This window comes from Balaenoptera ricei, chromosome 10 (assembly GCF_028023285.1).
Source record: "Balaenoptera ricei isolate mBalRic1 chromosome 10, mBalRic1.hap2, whole genome shotgun sequence".
NCBI classification, from domain to species: Eukaryota; Metazoa; Chordata; class Mammalia; order Artiodactyla; family Balaenopteridae; genus Balaenoptera; species Balaenoptera ricei.
This window is the reverse complement of record NC_082648.1, coordinates 78,714,481-78,740,477: the sequence shown is the minus strand read 5'-3', so window position 1 is coordinate 78,740,477 and position 25,997 is coordinate 78,714,481. Positions and strand designations below refer to the sequence as shown.

The window sequence follows — 25,997 nt, the reverse complement described above, 5'->3', positions numbered from 1 at the left end:
CAAGACTGAACCAGGAAGAAGTAGAAAATATGAACAGAGCAATCACAAGTAATGAAATTGAAACTGTGATTAAAAATCTTCCAACAAACAAAAGTCCAGGACCAGATGGCTTCACAGGTGAATTCTATCAAACATTTAGAGAAGAGCTAACACCCATCCTTTTCAAACTCTTCCAAAAAATTGCAGAGGAAGGAACACTCCCAAACTCATTCTATGAGGCCACCATCACCCTGATACCAAAACTGAACAAAGATACTACAAAAAAAGAAAATTACAGACCAATATCACCGATGAATACAAATGCAAAAATCCTCAACAAAATACTAGCAAACAGAATCTAACAACACATTAAAAGGATCATACACCATGATCAAGTGGGATTTATCCCAGGGATGCAAGGATTCTTCAATATAAGCAAATTAATCAGTGTGATATACCATATTAACAAATTGAAGAATAAAAACCATATGATCATCTCAATAGATGCAGAAAAAGCTTTTGACAAAATTCAACACCCATTTATGATAAAAACTCTCCAGAAAGTGGGCATAGAGGGAACCTTCCTCAACATAATAAAGGCCATATACAACAAACCCACAGCCAACATCATTCTCAATGGTGAAAAACTGAAAGCATTTCCTCTAAGATCAGGAACAAGACAAGGATGTCCACTCTCACCACTATTATTCAACATAGTTTTGGAAGTCCTAGCCACGGCAATCAGAGAAGAAAAAGAAATAAAAGGAATACAAATTGGAAAAGAGGAAGTAAAACTGTCACTGTTTGAAGATGACATGATACTATACATAGAGAATCCGAAAGATGCCAGCAGAAAACTACTAGAGCTAATCAATGAATTTGGTAAAGTTGCAGGATACAGAATGCACAGAAATCTCTTGCATTTCTATACACTAATGAGGAAAAATCTGAAAGAGAAATTATGGAAACACTCCCATTTACCATTGCCACAAAAAGAATAAAATACCTAGGAATAATCCTACCTAGGCAGACAAAAGACCTGTATGCAGAAAACTATAAGACACTCATGAAAGAAATTAAAGATGATACCAGCAGATGGAGAGATACAGCATGTTCTTGGATTGGAAGAATCAATATTGTGAAAATGACTATACTACCCAAAGCAATCTACAGATTGAATGCAATCCCTATCAAATTACCAATGGCATTTTTTACAGAACTAGAACAAAAAAATCTTAAAATTTGTATGGAGACACAAAAGACCCCGAATAGCCAAAGCAGTCTTGAGGGAAAAAAACGGAGCTGGAGGAATCAGACTCCCTGACTTCAGACTATACTACAAAGCTACAGTAATCAAGACAGTATGGTACTGGCACAAAAACAGAAACTTAGATCAGTGGAACAAGATAGAAAGCCCAGAGATAAACCCACGCACCTATGGTCAACTAGTCTATGACATAGGAGGTAAGAATATACAATGGAGAAAAGACAGCCTCTTCAATAAGTGGTACTGGGAAAACTGGGCAGCCACATGTAAAAGAATGAAATGAGAACACTCCCTAACACCATACACAAAAATAAATTCAAAATGGATTAGAGATCTAAATGTAAGACCAGACACTATAAAACTCTTAGAGGAAAACATAGGAAGAACACTCTTTGACATAAATCACAGCAAGATCTTTTTTGATCCACCTCCTAGAGTAATGGAAATAAAAGCAAAAATAAACAGATGGGACCTAATGAAAGTTAAAAACTTTTGCACAGCAAAGGAAACCATAAACAAGACGAAAAGACAACCCTCAGAATGTGAGAAAATATTTGCAAACAAATCAATGGACAAAGGATTAATCTCTAAAATATATAAACAGCTCATGCAGCTCAATATTAAGAAAACAAACAACCCAGTCCAAAAATTGGCAGAAAACCTAAATAGACATTTCTCCAAAGAAGACATACAGATGGCCAGGAAGCACATGAAATGCTGCTCCACATCATTAATTATTAGAGAAATGCAAATCAAAACTACAATGAGGTATCACCTCACACCAGTTAGAATGGGCATCATCAGAAAATCTACAAACAACAAATGCTGGAGAGGGTGTGGAGAAAAGGGAACCCTCTTGCACTGTTGGTGGGAATGTAAATTGATACAGCCACTATGGAGAACAGTATGGAGGTTCCTTAAAGAACTAAAAATAGAATTACCATATGATCCAGCAATCCCACTACTGGGCATATACCCAGAGAAAACCATAATTCAAAAAGACACATGCACCTCAATGTTCATCGCAACACTATTTACAATAACCAGGTCATGGAAGCAACCTAAATGCCCATCGACAGACGAATGGATAAAGAAGTTGTGGTACTTATATACAATGGAATATTACTCAGCCATAAAAAGGAATGAAATTGGGTCATTTGTAGAGATGTGGATGGATCTAGAGAGTGTCATACAGAGTGAAGTAAGTCAGAAAGAGAGAAACAAATATCGTATATTAACGCATATATGTGGAACCTAGAAAAATGGTACAGAGGAACCGGTTTGCAGAGCAGAAATTGAGACACAGATGTAGAGAACAAACGTATGGACACCAAAGGGTGAAATCGGCGGGGCGGTGCAGGTGGTGGTGTGATGAATTGGGCAATTTTGATTGACATGTATACACTGATGTGTATTAAATTGATGACTAATAAGAATCTCTATAAAAAAAAAAATCTCAAGTGCTCAGCTCAGAAAGCCTTGCTCACCATCATATCAGGGACCCACAAAATTCCACTATTGCTCCACAGATAATTACAGGGACAAGAACATTAAAAGGAGAATCTGCCAGAAGAGTTTGAGGTCACCATTTGGTGCTCAACCATGGACTTGTCTCTTATTGTATTCGCTCTCTGTTGTTGCAGAACAAATCATCCTATAAGTTTGTGAGTTAAAAGAACAAATGTTTATTATCTCATGGTTTCTGTGGGTCAAAAACTCAGGGGTGGCTTAGCTGGGAGCCTCTGACTCAGACCTCTCACAAGGTTGCAGTCAAGGGGTTGGCAGGGCTGCGTCATCTCAAAGCTCCATTGGAAGAGCATCTGCTTCCATGCTCACTTACGCGGCTGTTGGTGGCCTCAGTTCCTTACTGGGCTGTTGGCTGAAGACGTCACTTCCTGTTAAGCAGACCTTTTCCATGGGGCAGCTCACAACATGGCAGCTGACTTCATCTAGAGCCAGCGAGCCAGGAGAGGGTGTGTGTCCAAGACAGAAGGCACAGTCTTTTCGTGACCTAATCTTGGGTATGGCATCTCATCACTTTTGCTGTATTCTATTCTTAGAAGTGAGTTACTAGGTCCAGCCCACACTCCAGAGGAGGCAATTACACTAGGCATGAAAACCAGGAGGTGGGGATCCTTGGGGACACCTCAGAGGCTACCTACTGTACCTCTTGCTTAATGTGATGGAATAGGGAATTGGTCCCCCAAAATCACATAGCAAGAGAGCCCAAGGAGGGAACAGGAGCCAAGAACCATCAGTGGCTCCTGCTTTGTGGGCTCCTTATTGTATTGGCCTCTGAGACATTCCAAATGTAGAAAGCACAGGATTTATATCATTACTACTGCAGGTAGTGTCTCCAGCCTTTGGTTCTTTTTCCAACTCTGAAGGTCACATTGGTGGTGGTTGGGGGCAGCTGGCCCAGCATGGCATCAGGCAGTGGAGCATTCCACTCCCAGTGGTAGCAGCTGGAAAACCGCCAGACATCTTGGAAACGTCTCCTAACACAGGGCCAAGCCACTGAAAGGCTTTCCTGGTCTCTGGGAATCAGAAGCACTAACTTGTAGATAACTATCTTAGAGCCTATAATTGCAGACCAAAAAGTATTTCTTTTAAAACTAATTCTTACAGAGATCAGACCTTTGGGTTTACTTACTGGCACCATTTTAAGGCAGCACAGCAAAGTGGTTGAAATGGTTTTCAGGGTCAGAGTTGAATTTGAATGCTGGCTTATTAAGTGGGTAAATGTGAACAAGTCAAAGAACCTCACAAAGTCCCCCTTTTCTCACCTGTATAGTGGGGGTGACATTAGTGCTGCCCTATCAGGGTTGGTGGGACTGGGCATCGTCTGTGGGAGGGGTTAGTCCTTATGGCTGTGGTTGTAATAATGATGATGACATCTGTGGGAAATGTATCCCTCAACCCTTCATGTTTTCGTAGAAGGGCTGGGATTTTTACTCCAATTCCCAGAAATAGAAAGAGTGGGAAGAAGCCTTCCAGCTTCTCTCTGCCCCTGCACTCCCTCCCTCCTGGAAAAGGAGGCATGGCATCCTGACTGAGACTGGGGAGAAGAAAGGAGCACGCTCAGCTCCCATTTGTTGGCCTTTCTGCAGAGGAAGGACTTTTTCATTTGCTCTTCACTCTACTGAAAGCTTATCTAGGCAGATTCTGCCCTGTCAGAGCGGAGCCATACAGTTTTGGGGGGTAAGTTCTTTTTTATGGAGGGGGATATTCAGGAAACCTAATGTGGCCACATTCTCCCATCCAGCTGTTATCAGTCGTAAAACTGTGAGTTTGATCTTAACTATCTGTATTTTAAAATTAATTTCACACAGGCAGGAGTGGTGTCACTTCTTAGCTCCCCCAGTCCCCCTCAATGATCATTATTAGTGTTTAGTCAGCTGTGCAAACTGCCTCAGATATACATGAAGGCAAAAACAAAGGTGCGAACATCCCCGGCTGCATCTTCCTTTGTTTCTCTGGTTATGTCTTGCACCTTTGCGGGGCGATGCGGGCCAGATTTGGGGATTAAATTATCCCTGGTGCTTTTCTCTGGTTCTGTTTGGTGTGTATGCAGCACGTCTGACTCCTGAAGGCACATGGTGTTACTGCAAGCCTGGGGGCCTTCCCGCAGAGTCCCCCACCTCCCAGGGCGGATGTGCGGGAGTGAGCTTGCCTGATGCTGAGGCTGGAAAGCTGGGCAGGTGGCCAAAGGGGGTTTTAGTACTTGATCATTAAATCTTCTAGCTCCTGGTTCTCAAATAAGAGTCCTGTGCATATTGACTTACCTCATCATCCCCCTCCTCACCTTCCTTCAGCTCTGTGGTCACTTTCTCAAACCTCTGGTCTCAACCATGTGGGTCTTTCCCAGCACTCATGGTGTGTGTGTCACTGACGGGTTATTTACCTACTGCCCCCTCCACCCAAGACTGTAAAGTGGATGAGGGGACCCTTCCTCTGAAATCCTGACTACAATTTGGGAGTGATATGACTTGCTGAGAGGGCCTTCATATCTGGTGGGGTGGACCAGTGAAGTACTGTTTCTGTTAGTTTTGTTTACTCTTATTAAGGCTCTTATTATTTTTTCATCCTGGGAAACATTGGAATACAAAGTCAAATATGATGAGGGTCCTATGGGAGCTTTATAAAAAGCAGGTCTTTCGGGACTTCCCTGGCGGTCCAGTGGTTAGGACCCTGCGCTTCCACTACAGGGGGCACGGGTTCAATCCCTGGTCAGGGGAACTAAGATCCTGTATGCCTCGTGGCTCTGCCTGGGGGCAGGGTTGGGAGGGGTGGGAAGCAGGGCTTTGGATGTAATATAGGCAAGAACGCTATATTGGAAGGTGATCCTGATAACCCACACTCATCAGTACTCTGCTGTAAGCACTTTTCAGTATTTACTCAGGTAATCCTCAGAGCAACTCTAAGAGATTTTACAAAGGAGGAAACCAAGACAGAGGTAAGATGTCTTCTTACCTGGCATACTTCTTGTAAACGGAAGAGCTATGCTCTTAACCCAGGCTGCTTGAATACAGAACCTGCCATGTTGATAGTAGGAATGGCTTCTCAGGAGAGGTGGCCTTTAAGATGAATCTTGAAAATTAGATAAGATTTGGATTTTGGGAGACTGGTGGTAGTTGGGAGGGGAGGATATTACAGGTGAAGACAAAGACAAAAGGGGTGGGGAGAGGTGGGGCATAGGTTCCTGAGCTTGGCTGGAGTGGAGGGTAAGGAAGGAGAGAGAGAGATCGTGTTGGGATGGTAGGCTGGAGCCAGAGCCTTGAGTGCTGTGTTCTTGAATGCTGTGTTAAAACTCTGAATCTACTGAATAAGAAGCAAGGAGTTCAAGAACGTTTTCACTCAGGGTCACACAATATCAGAGCTCAGCTTTAGGGAGGTCAGTCTGTCAGAAGGCATAGGATCAGTGTGAGCATATATTCAGGATAGACCTGGGTTATACCTGTTGTCCTGAGGTAGTTATGAATAGTGCCCCCTTTCACTCTTCAAAGTGTCCTGGCTTGGATGGTCACCCCAGTGAGGCAGGGCTGGAGGTGGGAAAAGACTATAGGCTGGGAAGGGAGGTTATTGAAATACACAAGAGCAAGGTAGGGAGTTTTGAGATTAAGGGAGGGCTTGTAGAAAGAGAGAGAAGGAGATGGATTCAAGAGCTATGGTAGCAACAGGGTGATGGTATTTCACAAATGTGTGGATATTTAGTGGCAAGAGAGACCGAAGGATCACAGGTGATTTGGAGTTTTTGTGTGGCTTGCTGGATGGATGGTAATCATCATAGTCTAAGTCAGGAGCACAGGGACGGGAGCAGATTTGGAAGGATGGGTGGAGAATGGCTCTGGGCTCCCCATGTGAGTTGCTCAAAGGGGAATTGGGTGGAGATGTTCACCAGATTGCCGAGCCACTGAACCTGGGCTGTGGGACAGAGTCTCAGGACTGAAGACTCAGGTTCAGGGGTCCTTTTCACAGGAATAGTTAAAGCCAGGAGAGTGGCTGAGATGAAGGCCAACCCTATTTATTTATGTGTGTATTTATTTATTTACTCCTACTACTTAGAAAATGGGTTTAGGGTGGTTTAAAATGATGAATAAAATCCAAACCATTTAAACTAGAGAGAAGAGATAAATGATAAAGGGAAAGGGGGAGAAGAGGGTTTGCTGGGGTTGCTGAAAATATGGTAGAAAAAAATAGGACCAAGAATAGAACATGGAGAAGCTCGTAAGTGGGCCTCTGGGTTGGGGCTAGGGTAGGAAAGGAGCTAAACTTCTTGAAAGCTCCTGTCGATCACCTCTGTCACTGCCTTTTTTCTCCCTAGCTCTGGAAATGCTCTCAGTTTCTTTCTTACATTCCCCAAACTCTCTCTGGATGGAACCCAGGCTTCCTCCTTAGGACTTGGCAGTTCCTCTCGCGTCTGCGATTCTGACCGCAGTGCACAAGGAGGAGTTGTTGAGAGTGGAGATGATAACGATTCCCCCATGGAAAACAGGGTCAGGGCACTTAGGGGGGTAGCAGCCCTTGAATTGCATTGATTTTAATCTTTTAATTCTTATTTTGTGTCTGGCTTGCAGCACTGATTTCTCTTTTAGTGGCTGACAGTCACATCTAGTACTTCATCAAGAAGCCATGACCCCTGGAACTAATATAATGCTCTCTGTCAATTGTATCTCAGTAAAAAAGAAATAGAGGCCAAGTCACTAAACTGCAAGATGAAATTTTCTTACAGAGTTGCCAGTGGGTGACTCTGCTAATCAGAAAACTTTGTTGCTCTTCTCTCTTGCCTCCTCCCTCTTCCCCTCCTCTTCCCTTCCCTCTCTCTTCCCCTCTTTCCCCCCCAGTCCCGTGGAGGAAAAGTGTATTGATGAGTCAGACTTTACAAGTTCTGCACACCTTCACAGTTTTCAGAGGGTCTCTCCAAAGAAGAAGAAATGTGTGGTCTACCAACAAGGTCATAATCATCTTCATGATTATGTAGTTGAGGTTTTCTGGCTAAATGTATTCAGGCTCTCCTGTGTCCTGGCCAGTGCTTCTAGCACCACAGTGCCCTTTGCAAGACTGATCTGCGAGTTCTCCTGAAATCTCTCTGGGGTCTTTGGCTTTTATAAAAGAGGTTAGATCCAGCTAAGAACTGCCATCACAGATGGGAATGGAGTGCCAGCCCAAGCACTCAGAGACCAGAGTTCCCGATTTCTATCCAAGGACTCAGAATCACCCAAGGGTGGTAGTGGTTCCATTTAAAAGAGCCTCAGAGGCATATGGCACTCAAGCCAAAGGTCAGAGCTAATTTTGATACAGAAAAATCACTCTTCCAGGAATTACTTGTCTTCTTGACTTTAAAAAAATCCCTGTGTGTTAAAGGACATGTTTTTCCTGGCCTATATTTTCCCTTTCCAAATTATTATTTTATTAGCTGAACTACTGTGTTTCTAAGCTACATTCAGATCATGTTGACAAAACCAGAAAACAGCAGAGCCTTCTGAAGCTCCAACTGGCTATAAAATCTCTTCTACGGTCAAAGGATTGCTTTCCATTTAACAAGGGAATCCACAGATCGGTATCCTCCAGCTTGGTGGTCAATGGAAGAAAAAGGAAGGGCCTCCACTTCCTTCTCCCAACAGAATTCAGAGTGATAGCGGGGAAAACACAGATGCTCATCTGAGCCAAGTTAAGTTGATTTGGGAGATTCAGGGGCAGGAACTTGTGATTTCCTTTGCAACCATATCTTTCCTGAACTCACTCTCATCCATCAGCTGCTGTCAACAGCATACTGGCTGGGAGTTAATTTCAGCCTTGCTGTTACTTTCTAAAAGCTATCAATTCTTCTGACACTTAATAATTGCATGGTGGTGTGGCATCCAAGGTCAAGGCTCATCAATATCCTACAATATACCACTAGGGGGTCATTAATAATAATGAAAATAATAATAGAAGAGTACTAAAATATTCACTCACTTTTAGTCTGGTTTCTTTTAGATTCTTTTAATATCTTTCATAATTTAAGACCCATTAACTTATGTTAATTCCAGCATAAGTTGGAAACCAACTTCTTGTATTTGCGAGAGACCTAGAATTGAAGTCCAGGGATGGGATTCTAATGACGGTGTGACCTACGATAAATTTATTCATCACAATGTACCTCAGTTTCCTCATTGATATAGCAGACATATTATCTTCCATACCTCCTGCACAAGGTATTGGCAGTAAAAGAACTTTGGCAAGTATAAAAACCGTGTGTAAGTGCATTGGATTGTTGTTGTCCTTTCTTATTTTCAGAACTTTCCCCCAGTTTTATTGAAATATAATTGACATACCTCACTGTATGAGTTTAAGGTGTAAAGCATAATGGTTTCACTTACAGATACAATGAAAAGAAAAAGCAAAAACAATTTTTCTCCTTATGATGAGAACTCTTAGGATCTACTCTCTTAACGACTTTCCTATCCTACAGCAGTGTTAACTGTAGTCATCATGTTGTACATTACATTCTTCCTTATAAGTGGAAGTTTGTACTTTTTGAACACCTTCCTCCAATTCCCCCTCCCTTCACCACTCCTGCCCCTTCCCCCCGCAACCCCCCGAGAATGTTTTTTAGTTAAAAAAAAATCATTCCAATATCAAACACAAGCAGAGTTATGTTCTCATGGCCGGGGAGGAAATACACAGAAAATACACAGTCTCTCAGCCTTGAGGGTCGGGCCTGGGAGGGAAGATGGGGTGTGTGTGGGAGGGCCCTCTGCGGATGGTCCATGACTGACAGAGAAGCAACAGCCAAAGAGCTCCCCTCCCACCCAGACTTTTAGATGGAAGGTTAACTACCATCTATCTGTGGCACTCTTTTTACATTCCTTTCTGTGAGGATATTTAATACAACTTAGCAATCATTATGTCAACATATTTGGTTAAACTTTTTTGAAAAGGCATCATTTTGGAGAATGTGCTCAAGTCCAGCAGCTCCAAACCAACCCTCCCTCCAGCTTTGTCACTACAGTTGCATTCTTGCTTCTGCATCAAGTGTAAACAGAAGGTCAGCCTGGGAGTGGACAGCTGTGACGAGACAGTGATCTTCCTTCAACTAGGAGGGCCTGTGACACAAAATTCCATGTAACTGAGGAGAGCAAAACTTACCAGTCTAGGAGTTTCTGGCAAGCAGATGGTTGCTGGGTTCAAGTCTGTTCAGGGGAAAGAGAAAATAGAGAGCTAGGGATGGAAGGTAGAGGATTGGAGACACAGCTTTCACAGGAAAAAAAAGAGGTGGAAATCAGTAAATACAGTGCTTAGACCTGCATATGGAGTCACCCTCTGTGAGAAGGGAGGGACTGGAAAGGGGACAGGAGGAAGGCAGTGATCTGAGAGATCTATAGGCCAGGCAGGATGGACAGTTATGTTGTCTTATTGTCATTGTCCCCTGATTGTCATTTTGGCCAGGTTTGATGAGTTGTTGTAGAGCAGTGAAGTGTTTCAGGATCACACCTTTGATCACTAAAATCCCAAGCGAATGGCATTACTCAAGACCCACAAATACAGGTGCCCTGCCGGTACCTGCTGCCGTCTGTTAGCACCCCTGCAAGTGCCTGGTCAACGGAAACTACAGAGGTTTTGCAAATGCCTGTATTGTTCCAACGATTTTGTCTCCTAGCTAGGATTGAGGCAAAACTTGTTTGGTATAACAAATCTATGTTGAGTCCACTTCCCGTATCCACTTTTCATGTTCTCTTACGAAAAACAAATGAAGAAGCATTTTTTGCAACTGTAAAGGTGAAAACTTAAAAAATATTATTAAAATCCCATTAGTTATGTAGGATATTATGTATGCAAATTTAGATGGAAGGGGAGGGAATTGAATGTCATGTTATATAGATATTATGCTTCGATCAATAAAAGTATAGTGATTCCTCGTGTTCTGTGGGTTGTCAAACATATTTATCTTCTAGATTATTCTCAATAAAGTTTCATGAGTTCTGTTTTTGATTTTCTACTGCTAACAGAGCTAGATGATCAAAACTTACATAATATGCTAATTTCAAGGGCTGCATAAGATACATTTGGTTTATTCTCAATTTAGTCTCATGTGCAATATGAATAAAATGTATACAAAATATAACAATTGGTCAACATAACAAGGAAACTATTAAGAATTTCCCACATTGGAAGAGAAAACTGACACTATTGTCCAAACTAGAAATCTCTGCAGGCTCAGGAGCAATATGTCTGTTATTAGATGATCGGAGGAGTATTTTTACACCTTGCCTTGAGTACTCATAACAGTTTGGCAAAGTAATACTATTCCCCCCTGCCCCCCATTTTACAGATGGGGAAACTGAAGCCCAGAGAGAGTCTGATGTCACTGTTGTACAGGCCCACAGTTAGCAAGTGGGTAATACGAATTTAAACCAGGCCTGAATCCAAATGCCCTGCTCTTTTCACTGCATGCCTTTCCTTCTCAGTAGAGGGGATACTGAAAATACTGATTCTCTTAACTCTTCCCTTAATTCAGTAGGTTACAGCCACAGGCCTATATGTTTTGTATGATGGAGATCTTGAACCAGCATTACTTGAAAGGAACCCATTTGGGGAAGAAAAAAGAGAAATCCTAAAATAATCTTCTGGTGATGTTTATCTTGTAAGTGGATAAGCACACCACATCAAGAGGTATAACCTGTGTAATTCCGGAGCTTACAAAAGACTCAGGTGGCAGACATTAAGTTGCTTCAACGTCATACCCTCAACCCGTCTCCAAGCTTTGTAATAGTATACATAGTACTAGGACATCAACTGACGAATCCATTCTGCTTCTATGTTGTTCTTCCTATTTTATAAAATGCTTTTCCATTGATTATCTCATTTTGTCCTCACACATGCATATAAAACTAAAGAGCTAATAAAGACAAACTTTAATGATCCTCCATTTAGAGGTGCAGAGGGTTTCAAAGACTTGCTCTGTGTCCCGTAGACAGTAGGTGGCCGAGGCGGGATCATCCATCTTTGTCCTAGGCGGGCAGATCCAGTGCTTTCCTGGGACCACCCCCCCCTGCCTCTCATTGCTGCCCTGTAGTTCCCCTGAGCAACTCTGTCCTTGGGTTTTGCCTGTGGTGTACGATAACTTTTCAAAGCTGGCAGGAGAAACATTTGCTTCTCCCCTCATCATCTTCTGTGAAGGATGCAGTGTTGGCCACACAGGGGATGGGGAGCTCCCCAGGATGGGGATTTTGCTACTATATTTTCAGCATTTAATATTTGGCGTTGGTAACTAAGTGAAATCTGTTAATGGTTTAAGTATCCTGTTCTTATTAAAAGCTTATAAATTGTTATCTATTCAGAACAAATGAGGACATAATTACTTTTTCTGGATAATCTTAAAGAAGTATTCTAGTGTCTCTCCAACTCTCTTTTCTTTATTCTATTCTGCTATATTAAGTTGGCTCTGGGGGAACATTAGACATTTTATGTCCTTTTTATGTCCTTTTTAAGGATGAAGGTGTCATTGGATACTTTTCTCAATTCTAATTCCTAACATTTGTAGTAGAGATTCAATCTCTGCTCTTATTTTTCTAAAACCTTGCTATGAGTCTCTTAAAACACCACTGGCCAGTTCTTGTGCATTATTCCAGGTAATGTCATTTAGAAATTCTCTATTGAAATGTTTAGTCTCGTGATTTGTTTCCAGCTAACCATTTACAAACTAAAACTACTGCAGGGAGTAGCATAATTTTCTGGACCAACTCCCCTAATTTTTAATCTGAATTTTAAATGCAAAAAGGAAATGGACATTTTCAAGAGTACAACACTGTGTGTGTGTGTGTGTGTGTGTGTGTGTGTGTGTGTGTTCAGCTCTTCAAACTCAGAAGATTTAGCAAGATCAAAGTTGTTGACTTTGGTTTATGACCCTGGTTTTCACTTGGAAACACCAAATGTACTATTTATCAATCAAACTTTATATGGTGTAACTTCTGCTATTTTAATTCAAGCCTTGTGTTCTATAATTGCTTTGAAAACCTCTGATACCCAAATCTCTTCCCAGAGAACTTTCCTCTGGTAATTTTCTTCCTGTAGCTTAAACTTGTGAAAATATGGTTCGAATGAATTATATTTCGTTTTTTTTAAAAATTAATTAATTAATTAATTTATGGCTGTGTTGGGTCTTCGTTTCTGTGCGAGGGCTTTCTCCAGTTGCGGCAAGCGGGGGCCACTCTTCATCGCGGTGCGCGGGCCTCTCACTATCGCAGCCTCTCTTGTTGTGGAGCACAGGCTCCAGACACGCAGGCTCAGTAGTTGTGGCTCATGGGCCTAGTTGCTCCGCGGCATGTGGGATCTTCCTAGACCAGGGCTCGAACCCGTGTCCCCTGCATTGGCAGGCAGATTCTCAACCACTGCGCCACCAGGGAAGCCCCTATATTTCTTTTTGAAGCAACAAATCAATGGCGTCATCCATCCACATCCTCATCTGGAAACTTTAGATGTTTTCCTGCTCCTCTGTGTCTCTCACTACCTTCATCCAGTCAGTAGCCAAATCTTGCAAATTCTAATTCAAGGTGAAGATTCCCCTTCTTTCTTCACCGCCAAGGGCTCAGCTCAAGCCTCACTGTCTCCTGCCCGCTCTATTCCCATCAGCTTCCTCTCTGGACTTCTGGTGTCTGGTATCACCTTGCTCCAAATCATCTGCTACACCCCATCAGATGATTTACCCCTAGGCATAAAACAATAAGAACAACAATGACAAAAACCAAAACAGGCGAACAACCTCACATTTGGTTATTTTCTGATTCAAAAGTCTCCATTACCTGTATGGAAACTGTCAAAGATAAACAAAGCTGGATACCAGTTAAATTGGAAAGGGCAGATTTTAATCAGTAATGTACTATTGCCATAAGGAAAAGAGTCCAGCATGAACTGAACTCAATTTTAATTTGTAGAGAAGAGACTGAACATTTTAAAGGAAGAATGAGGGAATAGGGAGGTGGGTGAGCAGGGGCTCAGTAGAGACAGGGAAGTGAAAAGTTATAAGAAGTGCGAAGTGGGAATTCATCCATGTGAAACCCATCTGGGTTTACTAACTGGCACTTATTAAAGTTAGGCCCCTACCTTCCCACAGAGGCTTGGAGACAGGGGCCTTATCTTCACCTGCTGGTTAGAACAAACAGTAAATTCTGGCAGCCTTGAATTTCCTCAGGCAGACATTTTAAGGGGAACTAGGGTCATCCTAGGGATGCAGCCTTGAGTTGTTAGAAATTAATTAGTGTTTGTTCAAGTCTTTTGTAGGCCAGAGGCCTAGTCAAGAAGAGGCCTTAGAGGAGCTGGCTAGAATTTGGTCAAGGAGAGAATATCTGTGAAAGCAAATGCAAAATCTTGGGCTTGGCAGTTAAGACCTTGTGTATTCAGACTTCCTCATGTCTTATTAGTGCCCACTCACCCCATGATCTTTGTGTTCCGACCATATTGATTTTCTCCTTCAAATGCATGCACTCTCTCAGACCTGTACTTTGAAATGTAGTGATTCCTCTTCCTGAAATCCCTCCTTCAGCAGAGGAAAGTGAAATCGCTTCTCTGCCAAGTTCTTCCAACTCTAGGGCCATATATCCACTTTCCTCTGGATTCTTGAAGCACTTTGCTCATAATTCAAGCATAGCACACTCTACCTTGTCCTGTTGCTTTCTGTTTCTTTGTATGTCCTTCCTGCCCACAAAACTGAGTGGTAAGACAGAGGGACTATGTTATTCCAGCTTTTGCTAAATGTCAGTATTTAGCATACATACCCCCTTTGCAATTTTTGCAACCATGATGTTTCAGTGAATGGTTGAAACTAAATAGTGGGATATATAGGAAAAGTCAATATTTACATCATATACACTAGCTGCATTTCCACACAGTATGGTGCCTGAACATTCTGCAGTAGACAGAAAAGGGCCAGCAGACAGAATAAGGCAGTGCTGAGATGGAATATGGTAGAGACAAGTGAGAGCGTGTGGAAGAGATCTCACATCAGGGTGGAACCTTGGACCCAGTGGTGCCTGATATACCACTTCTGCCTTCCCTAGCATAAAGTCTAATTGTGCAGAAATTGCAATGTGTTTATCAATACTCATTTCCTCCTCCTCTGGTGCACACAGCTAGACTGCAGTTCCCAGCTTCCCTTGTATTTGGATACGGGCTTGAATTCTCACCAAATGTGCTGACACACACAACCTATTTCCAGGCTTAAACCATTAACACATCCCACGAGGGATCTTTCATTTCCTTTTCTTATCCATTGGGTAGGAGGCTGCAGTCTTGGAGAAGGGTTGATCCTGCGGCCATCTGACTAGGATACCACCATGGAACAGTGGCATGAGCAAAAAATAGATGTTCGTTATGTTAAGACACTGAGATTTGGGGGTTTAACTTTTTAAGCAACTAGTGATTAATACCTTAACTTATCCATGTAGAAATTAACCTTTCATTGCTTAAGCTAATTTAGGCTATGTTTCTGTCACTTGCAACCAGAAGGGCCCTGCTAACATTTGGCCACTTGAATGCAATTAAAACAAAGGAGTGGCAGTGTGGCAGTGGAAAAATACTGGACTTAAAATCAGAATCCCCAAGTTCCTTGTCCTTGATCTGTTCACTTTGTAATTTTCATTAAGTGCATTTGGGGTTTACATTTGTAAACTGATTTAATTTCTTGGGTTTGACTTTACCATGATGATTTGACTAATCTAATCTCCACTTCCATTGCTTAATTCCCTCTGCTTCCACAGTGGCATGGTGAAATTTACTGGTTATTTGAGCAGACAGGCCAGTGATTGTACAGTCTTTCTATTTTGTGATTGCTTTCTTTTCATGTACTTGGAAAAAAAATCCCAGAAATAATCTTAAGAACTTCTTCCTAGGTGAAATATTTTAAAAAATTATTTTGGAAATTTTCAAACATACACAAAAGTAGAGAGAATAGCATGACAAACTGCCACGTAGCCATTATCAGCCTTCAAATATTATCACCATAATATTTTGCCTATTTTCTATTCCCTGCCTTCCCCTTTTTTTCCATTGCTATAGTATGTTAAAGCAAGTTCCAAGCATAATATTATTTCATGCCTAAATGTTTCTGGGTGCATGTGTACATGTATGTCTGTATATGTATGTGTATTATATATACATTTATATATGTATGAATATATGTTAAAATATATAAATATATATGTGTCCCGAACCTAAGCACAGTGCCTTTATATCTCACAAAATTGGCAGTGATTCCTCAGTGACATCTAATTTCATTTAAAATTTCCCCAGTTATCTTAGTAATCCTTTTACAATTGGTTTCATTTCAATCAGCATCCAAAAAAAGAAAAGATCCACATATTGCATAAGGTTGGTGCATCTTTTGAGTTTAATCTGTAGGTGACTGTAGCAGTTACCTTTAGCTGCTGAACCACTGCAAAACTTGGTGGCTTAAATAAACAGTCTTTTATTTAGCACAAGGTTCTGTGGCTTGACATTTTGAGCTGGGCTCAGGTGTGATTCTGTGTGGGTCAGGGGAAGTCTGGCTGGGTGGAGGTAGGGGGCTCACTGAATGGTTCATTTTTGCTCTGTGTGGTCTCTCATCCCCAGGAGGCTGACCTAGGTTTGTTCACGTGGTGCCAGGTTTCCCTACACAGTACGTGGGAATTCCACAGCTGCTTGGAGCCTCAGCTTGCACTGAACATACTGCTTTGTCACATTCTAACTGGCCAAAGAGGTCAGAAGGGCAGCTCACATTCAAGGTGTAGAGAAGTAAACCTTACCTTTTAATGTGAGAAGTTGCAAAGTCACATTACAAAGGACATGGCTACATAAGAAGAACCCACTTATAGACACCTTCTGTTTCTTTCCAGGCAAATATATTTGAACTTCTATAACCCTTAAAAGCTGTCAAAGAATACTTATTTCCTAAAGTTTATATATATATATGTATATATATATTTTTATTGAAGTATAGTTAATTTACAATGTTGTGTTAGTTTCAGGTGTACCTAAGTTTATATTTTAAGTGCAAACTAACTATTCTTGAACTAGTAGAAATCGATCACTTACTAAGTTGTGAGGAACACTGGATTAGGAGCCATAAGATATTTTTGTTCCTATATAAAAATTTTATCTCATTTCCTTCGCATAGCAACTTCAATTAATGGATACATTTATTTCAAACACACCTTTACAATGTCTGAAAAAATTCCTTAAGATACATAACTAGAGCATAATAAATGGTTTTGAATAATTTTAATTTCAGCGTATGTGTAGAAGATTGTTTTTTTCCTCTTCCTAGAGGGTTACCAAATGCATGGGAACCATCAGGAAGGGAATTCTGATTCTCTGGTCCAAGGCAATAATTCAATAGGAGACAAAGAAAGCTATTTATAGAAGCTATCTGTAGACCAAGGGCCTAATTTACGTGGTGGGAACATTTCTGCCAAATAATTTGTAATAAAGAAAAATTATCAACTGTTAAAGACCTTGCCAGGTCAGCTTAATTTGGTAGTAAAGGAAGGTGATGAGAAGGTTGATAAAACAGCTATAAATCTTTACTGAATATACAGCTTTAATTGTCTGGCATTAAACTTACAGACTTTACTTGTGATGTCCTGGAGCCAGTTTGTACCAGCTGGTGAGAGCCAATTGTATTTATCTCTTTCTAATTCCATGTTCAGTAAAGTCACATTGTTAGCTTGAAATCGGCCAGGGTGGGAGTATTTACACCTTGGGGATTGGACAGCCAATTGTTAAACATTTACAGCATGCCACTGGCCATTAACCACGTAAAAAAAAAGACAGGTGCCACTTCCTAGGAATATTCAAAGGAAGTTTCTTCTGCAGTGGAGGACAGCCATAGTACAGCAGAGTAGGGCTTCCCTTGGCATCTTTTCCATCAACCTGTGTCTCTAGATTGCTGGTAGCCCAGTTTGATGTGGGTAAAGAAAGAGCACCTTTGAGAAATGAAAAGAAGCAGAGACAAGAGAAAGGATCAGGAATTGTGCTTGGTTCTTTGCTTATCCTATCAACTCAGACTGTCATCAGACTAAAGCTAGATGTGCTTAAACATCCCCTGAGTCTTAAGGAAGAAAGGCAGAGATTAAAGCAACACTTTCTACATTAGAGGATTCTGCCATTCAACCCTGTGTGACTCTTACCTGCCAGAGTTTCCCATCTGAGAAACAGAGACAGGACACCTGTTCCTCCCCACTGTGCAAGTAGTTATGGTTAATGCCACGTTGCCTCACACTTTAGGGTAAGAAATGGAATAGGATGAGATTGTTGAGAAGAGTCAGGGCTCTCTGGAGAAAGAGTTGGAAGTCATCAGTTAAAAGTTGAAAGTCATCAGTTGAAAGTTCATGTGCCAGCAGTATTGGCATCCCCTGGGAGCTTGTCAAAAATGCAAAGATCCCATCCGGACTTCAGAATCAGAATCTGCATTTTAACAAGCTCTCAGGTGATTTTTATGCACATTATAGTTTGAGAGTGATCTAAGTGGTGGTTTATTCATGGCACGAGAGAAATACCTATATGTTTTCTTACAGAGTGCATTTTGATCTTATTGCTAGCTCCTTTTTATTTCTTAGTCTTTGTTTTTCCACTTTAAGTTCCCATTTAAGCTTCATGCTTAGCAAACGGCTTGGCCTTTCCAGGGAAAACATTTACAGAGTCATCATAGTAGAAAATGTATATTGATTTACCTAAAATAGTGGAAGGATGGGAATGGTGAGTGTTAACTCCTCATCCATAATAGGAGAAATCAATAGATCAGGTATAAAAATGGAAAGATCAAGAAATAGCTTTCTTTTTATTGTATTTATATGCGATGATGGATGTTAACCAAGCCTACTGTGATAATCATTTCACAATATATGTAAGTCAAACCATCATGCTGCACACCTTAAATTTATACAATGCTCTATGTCAATTATTTCTCAGTAAAACTGGAAAAAAATATCAATATCAGCATATTGTTAAGAAATATGAAAAGCAGCAATCAGGATTAAAAAGAAAATGGCTAAATGATTTAAAGCAGTTGGCTCTAAAAAGTGGGGCTAATCTTAAAAAAAAATTCTGACTGGACTATTTTTTTCTTTTAAAAAAATTTGTTTTTAATTTTAGAATTTTATTTATTTTTTTAATACAGCAGGCTCTTATTAGTTATCCATTTTATACGTATTAGTGTATATATGTCGATCCCAATCTCCCAATTCATCCCACCACCACCAGCCCCCCGCCACTTCCCCCCTTGGTGTCCATATGTTTGTTCTCTGCATCTGTGTCTCAATTTCTTCCCTGCAAACCAGTTCATCTGTACCATTTTTCTAGGTTCCACATATATGCGTTAATATACGATATTTGTTTTTCTCTTTCTGACTTACTTCGCTCTGTATGACAGTCTCTAGATTCATCCACGTCTCTACAAATGACCCAATTTCGTTCCTTTTTATGGCTGAGTAATATTCCATTGTATATATGTACCACATCTTCTTTATCCATTCGTCTGTCGATGGGCATTTAGGTTGCTTCCATGATGTGGCTATTGTAAATAGTGCTGCAATGAACATTGGGGCACATGTGTCTTTTTGAATTATGGTTTTCTCTGGGTATATGCCCAGTAGTTGGATTGCTGGGTCATATGGTAATTCTATTTTTAGTTTTTTAAGGAAAATCCATACTGTTCTCCATAGTGGCTGTATCAATTTACATTCCCACCAACAGTGCAAGAGGGTTCCCTTTTCTCCACACCCTCTCCAGCATTTGTTGTTTGTAGATTTTCTGATGCCCATTCTAACTGGTGTGAGGTGATACCTCATTGTGGTTTTGATTTGCATTTCTTTAATAATTAGTGATGTTGAGCAGCTTTTCATGTGCTTCTTGGCCATCTGTATGTCTTCTTTGGAGAAATGTCTGTTTAGGTCTTCTGCCCATTTTTGGATTGGGTTGTTTGTTTTTTGTTTTTTAGAATTTATTTATTTTATTTATTTATTTCTTTGTGGCAGTGTTGGGTTTTTGTTTCTGTGCGAGGGCTTTCTCTAGTTGTGGCAAGCGGGCGCCACTCTTCATCGCTGTGCGCGGGCCTCTCACTATCGCGGCCTCTCTTGTTGCGGAGCACAGGCTCCAGACGTGCAGGCTCAGTAATTGCAGCTCACGGGCCCAGTTGCTCCGCGGCATGTGGAATCTTCCCAGACCAGGGCTCGAACCCGTGTCCCCTGCATTGGCAAGCAGATTCTCAACCACTGTGCCACCAGGGAAGCCCGGGTTGTTTGTTTTTTTAATATTGAGCTGCATGAGCTGTTTATATATTTTGGAGATTAATCCTTTGATTAATCCTTTGTCCGTTGATTCTTTGGCAAATATTTTCTCCCATTCTGAGGGTTGTCTTTTCATCTTGTTTATAGTTTCTTTTGCTTTGCAAAACCTTTTAAATTTCATTAGGTCCCATTTGTTTATTTTTATTTTTATTTCCATTATTCTAGGAGGTGGATCAAAAAAGATCTTGCTGTGATTTATGTCAAAGAGTGTTTTTCCTATGTTTTCCTCTAAGAGTTTTATGGTGTCCAGTCTTACATTTAGGTCTCTAATCCATTTTATGTGTATGGTGTTAGGGAGTGTTCTAATTTCATTCTTTTACATGTAGCTGTCCAGTTTCCCCAGCACCACTTATTGAAGAGGCTGTCTTTTCTCCACTGTATATTCTTGCCTCCTTTATCAAAAATAAGGTGACCATATGTGTGTGGGTTTATTTCTGGGCTTTGTATCCTGTTCCATAGATCTATATTTCTGTTTTTGTGCCAGTACCATATTGTCTTGATTACTGTAGCTTTGTAGTATAGTCTGAAGTCAGGGAGTCTGATTCCTCCAGCTCCATTTTTTCCCCTCAAGACTGCTTTGGCTATTTGCAGTCTTTTGTGTCTCCACACAAATTTTAAGAGTTTTTGTTCTAGTTCCGTAAAAAATGCCATTGGTAATTTGATAGAGATTGCACTGAATCTGTAGATTGCTTTGGGTAGTATAGTCATTTTCATAATATTGATCCTTCCAATCCAAGAACATGCTATATCTCTCCATCTGTTGGTATCATCTTTAATTTCTTTCATGAGTGTCTTACAGTTTTCTGCATACAGGTCTTTTGTCTCCCTAGGTAGGTTTATTCCTAGGTACTTTATTCTTTTTGTTGCAATGGTAAATGGGAGTGTTTCCATAATTTCTCTTTCAGATTTTTCATCATTAGTGTATAGGAATGCAAGAGAGTTCTGTGCATTAATTTTGTATCCTGCAACTTTACCAAATTCATTGATTAGCTCTAGTAGTTTTCTGCTGGCATCTTTAGGATTCTCTATGTATAGTATCATGTCATCTGCAAACAGTGACAGTTTTAATTCTTTTCCAATTTGGATTCCTTTTATTTCTTTTTCTTCTCTGATTGCTGTGGCTAGGACTTCCAAAACTATGTTGAATAATAGTGGTGAGAGTGGACATCTTTGTCTTGTTCCTGATCTTAGAGGAAATGTTTTCAGTTTTTCACCATTGAGAACGATGTTGGCTGTGGGTTTGTTGTATATGGCCTTTATTATGTTGAGGAAGTTTCCCTCTATGCCCACTTTCTGGAGAGTTTTTATCATAAATGGGTGTTGAATTTTGTCAAAAGCTTTTTCTGCATCTATTGAGATTATCTTATGGTTTTTCTTCTTCAGTTTATTAATATGGTGTATCACATTGATTGATTTGCATATATTGAAGAATCCTTGCATCTCTGGGGTAAATCCCACTTGATCATGGTGTATGATCCTTTTAATGTGTTGTTGGATTCTGTTTGCTAGTATTTTGTTGAGGATTTTTTCATCTATGTTCATCAGTGATATTGGTCTGTAATTTTCTTTTTTTGTAGTATCTTTGGCTGGTTTTGGTATCAGAGTGATGGTGGCCTCATAGAATGAGTTTGGGAGCGTTCCTTCCTCTGCAGTTTTTTGGAAGAGTTTGAGAAGGATGGGTGTTAGCTCTTCTCTAAATGTTTCATAGAATTCACCTGTGAAGCCATCTGGTCCTGGACTTTTGTTTGTTGGAAGATTTTAATCACAGTTTCAATTTCATTACTTGTGATTGGTATGTTCATATTCTTTATTTCTTTCTGGTTCAGTCTTGGAAGGTTATACCTTTCTAAGAATTTGTCCATTTCTTCCAGGTTGTCCATTTTATTGGCATAGAGTTGCTTGTAGTAGTCTCTTAGGATGCTTTGTATTTCTGCGGTGTCTGTTGTAACCTCTCCTTTTTCATTTCTAATTTTATTGATTTGAGTCCTCTCCCTCTTTTTCTTGATGAGTCTGGCTAATGGTTTGTCAATTTTGTTTATCTTCTCAAAGAACCAGCTTTTAGTTTTATTGATCTTTGCTATTGTTTTCTTTGTTTCTATTTCATATTTCCGCTCTCATTTTATGATTTCTTTCCTTCTACTAACTTTGGTTTTTGTTTGTTCTTCTTTCTCTAGTTCCTTTCGGTGTAACATTAGATTGTTTATTTGAGATTTTTCTTATTTCTTGACGTAGGCTTGTATAGCTATACACTTCCCTCTTAGACCTGCTTTTGCTGCATCCCATAGGTTTTGGATCATTGTGTTTTGGTTGTAATTTGTCTCTAGGTATTTTTTGATTTCCTCTTTGATTTCTTCAGTGATCTCTTGGTTATTTAGTAACGTAGTGTTTAGCCTCAGTGTTTTGTGTTTTTAATGTTTTTTTCCCTATCATTGATTTCTAATCTCATATCATTGTGGTCAGAAAAGATGCTTGATATGATTTCAATTTTCTTAAATTTCCTGAGGCTTGATTTGTGACCCAAGGTGTGATCTATCCTTAAGAATGTTCCATGTGCACTTGAGAAGAAAGTGCAATCTGCTGTTTTTTGGATGGCATGTCCTGTAAATATCAATTGACTCTATCTGGTCTATTGTGTCATTTAAAGCTTGTGTTTCCTTATTAATTTTCTGTCTGGATGATGTGTTTATTGGTGTAAGTGTGGTGTTAACGTCCCTTATTTTGATTGTGTTACTGTCTATTTCCTCTTTTATAGCTGTTAGAAGTTGCCTTATGTATTGAGGTGTTCCTATGTTGGGTGTATATATATCTAGAATTGTTATATCTTCTTCTTGGATTGATCCCTTGATCATTATGTAGTGTCCTTCCTTGTCTCTTGTAACATTCTTTATTTTAAAGTCTGTTTTATCTGATATGAGTATTGCTACTCCTGCTTTCTTTTGATTTCCACTTGCATGGAATATCTTTTTCCATCCTCTCACTTTCAGTCTGTATGTGTCCCTAGGTCTGGAGTGGGTCTCTCGTAGACAGCATATAGATAGGTCTTGTTTTTGTATCCATTCAGCGAGCCTGTGTGTTTTGGTTGGAGCATTGAATCCATTCACGTTTAAGGTAATTATTGATATGTATGTTCCTATGACCATTTTCTTAATTGTTTTGAGTTTGTTTTTGTAGGTCCTTTTCTTCTCTTGTGTTTCCCACTTAGAGAAGTTCCTTTAACATTTGTTGTAGAGATGGTTTGGTGGTGCTGAATTCTCTTAGCTTTTGCTTGTCTGTAAAGCTTTTGATTTCTCCATCGAATCTGAATGAGATCCTTGCTGGGTAGAGTAATCTTGGTTGTAGGTTCTTCCCTTTCATCACTTTAAGTATATCAGGCCACTCCCTTCTGGTTTATAGAGTTTCTGCTGAGAAATCAGCTGTTAACCTTATGGGAGTTCCCTTATATATTATTTGTCATTTTTCCCTTGTTGCTTTCAGTAATTTCTCTTTGTCTTTAATTTTTGCCAATTTGATTCCTTTGTGTCTCAGCGTGTTTCTCCTTTGGTTTATCCTGTATGGGACTCTCTGCACTGCCTGGACTTGGGTGGCTATTTCCTTTCCCATGTTAGGGAAGTTTTCAACTATAATCTCTTCAAATATTTTCTCTGGTCCTTTCTCTCTCTCTTCTTCTTCTGGGACCCCTGTGATGCGAATGTTGTTGTGTTTAATGTTGTCCCAGAGGTCCCTTAGGCTGTCTTCATTTCTTTTCATTCTTTTTTCTTTATTCTGTTATGTGGCAGTGAATTCCACCATTCTGTCTTCCAGGTCACTTATCCGTTCTTCTGCCTCAGTTATTCTGGTACTGATTCCTTCTAGTGTAGTTTTCATTTCAGTTATTGTATTGTTCATCTCTGTTTGTTTGTTTTTTAATTCTTCTAGGTCTTTGTTAAACATTTCTTGCATCTTCTTGATCTTTGCCTCCATTCTTTTTCTGAGGTCCTGGCTCATCTTCACTATCATTATTCTGAATTCTTTTTCTGGAAGGTTTCCTATCTCCACTTCATTTAGTTGTTTTTCTGTGGTTTTATCTTGTTCCTTCATCTGGTACATAGCGCTCTGCCTTTTCATCTTGTCTATCTTGCTGTGAATGTAGTTTTTGTTCCACAGGCTGCAGGATTGTAGTTCTTCTTGATTCTGCTGTCTGTCTTCTCATGGATGAGGCTTTCTAAGAGGCTTGTACAAGTTTCCTGATGGGAGGGACAGGTGGTGCATAGAGCTGGGTGTTGCTCTGGTGGGCAGAGCTCAGTAAAACTTTAATCCGCTTGTCTGCTGATGGGTGGGGCTGGGTTCTCTCCCTGTTGGTTGTTTGGCCTAAGGTGACCCAACACTGGGGCCTACCTGGCTCTTTGGTGGGGCTAATGGTGGACTCTGGGAGGGCTCATGCCAAGGAGTACTTCCGAGAACTTCTGCTGCCAGTGTCCTTGTCCTCATGGTGAGCCACAGCCACCCCCGCCTCTGCAGGAGACCCTCCAACACTAGCAGATAGGCCTGGTTCAGTCTCCTATGGGGTTACTGCTCCTTCCCCTGGGTCCCGATGCACACACTACTTTGTGTGTGCCCTCCAAGAGTGGAGTCTCTGTTTCCCCCAGTCCTGTCGAAGTCCTGCAATCTAATCCCGCTAGCCTTGAAAGTCTGATTCTCTAGGAATTCCTTCTCCCATTGCCAGACCCCCAGGTTGGGAAACCTGACGTGAGGCTCAGAACCTTCACTCCAGTGGGTGGACTTCTGTGGTGTAAATGTTCTCCACTTTGTGAGTCACCCACCCAGCAGTTATGGGAATTGATTTTATTGTGATTGCACCCCTCCTACTGTCTCATTGTGGCTTCTCCTTTGTCTTTGGATGTGGGGTATCTTTTTTGGTGTCTTTCTGTCGATGATTGTTCAGCAGTTAGTTGTGATTCCGGTGCTCTCGCAAGAGGGAGTGAGCGCACATCCTTCTACTCTGCCATCTTGAACCAATCTCCTCTATTTTTATTTTTTTAACATCTTTATTTGAGTGTAATTGCTTTATAATGGTGTGTTAGTTTCTGCTGTATAACAAAGTGAATCAGCTATATGTATACATATATCCCCAGATGTCCTCCCTGTTGCATCTCCCTCCCACCCTCCCTATCCCACCCTTCTAGGTGGTTACAAAGCACCGAGCTGATCTCCCTGTGCTATGTGGCTGCTTCCCACTAGCTATCTGTTTTACATTTGGTAGTGTATATATGTCCATGCCTCTGTCTCACTTCATCCCAGCTTACCCCTCCCTCTCCCAGTGTCCTCAGGTCCATTCTCTACCTCTACATCTTTATTCTTGTCCTGCCCCTAGGTTCTTCAGACCATTTTTTTTTTTTTTTGGATTCCATATATATGTGTTACTATATGGTATTTGTTTTTCTCTTTCTGACTTACTTCACTCTGTATGACAGACTCTAGGTCCATCCACCTCACTACAAATAACTCAATTTCATTTCTTTTTATGGCTGAGTAATATTTCATTGTATATATGTGCCACATCTTCTTTATCCATCCATCTGTTGATGGACACTTAGGTTGTTTCCATGTCCTGAGTATTGTAAATAGAGCTGCAATGAACATTGTGGTACCTGACTCTTTTTGAATTATGGTTTTGTCAGCCTGTATGACCAGTAGTGGGATTGCTGGGTCATATGGTAGTTCTATGTTTAATTTTTTAAGGAACCTCCATACTGTTCTCCATAGTGGCTGTATCAATTTACATTCCCACCAACAGTGCAAGCGGGTTCCCTTTTCTCCACACCCTCTCCAGCATTTATTGTTTGTAGATTTTTTGATGATGGCCATTCTGATCGGTGTGAGGTGATACCTCACTGTAGTTTTGATTTGCATTTCTCTAATGATTAGTGAAGTTGAGCATTTTTTCATGTGTTTGTTGGCAATCTGTATATCTT

General features: G+C 40.6%; 1 long non-coding RNA gene across 3 annotated transcripts in view; it reads left to right on the top strand.

Moving 5' to 3' along the window:
* LOC132373460 (uncharacterized) overlaps nucleotides 1-25,997 on the top strand; it is a 469,013-nt gene that overhangs the window by 22,155 nt on the left and 420,861 nt on the right. The gene's annotated exons all lie outside the window — the stretch shown is intronic.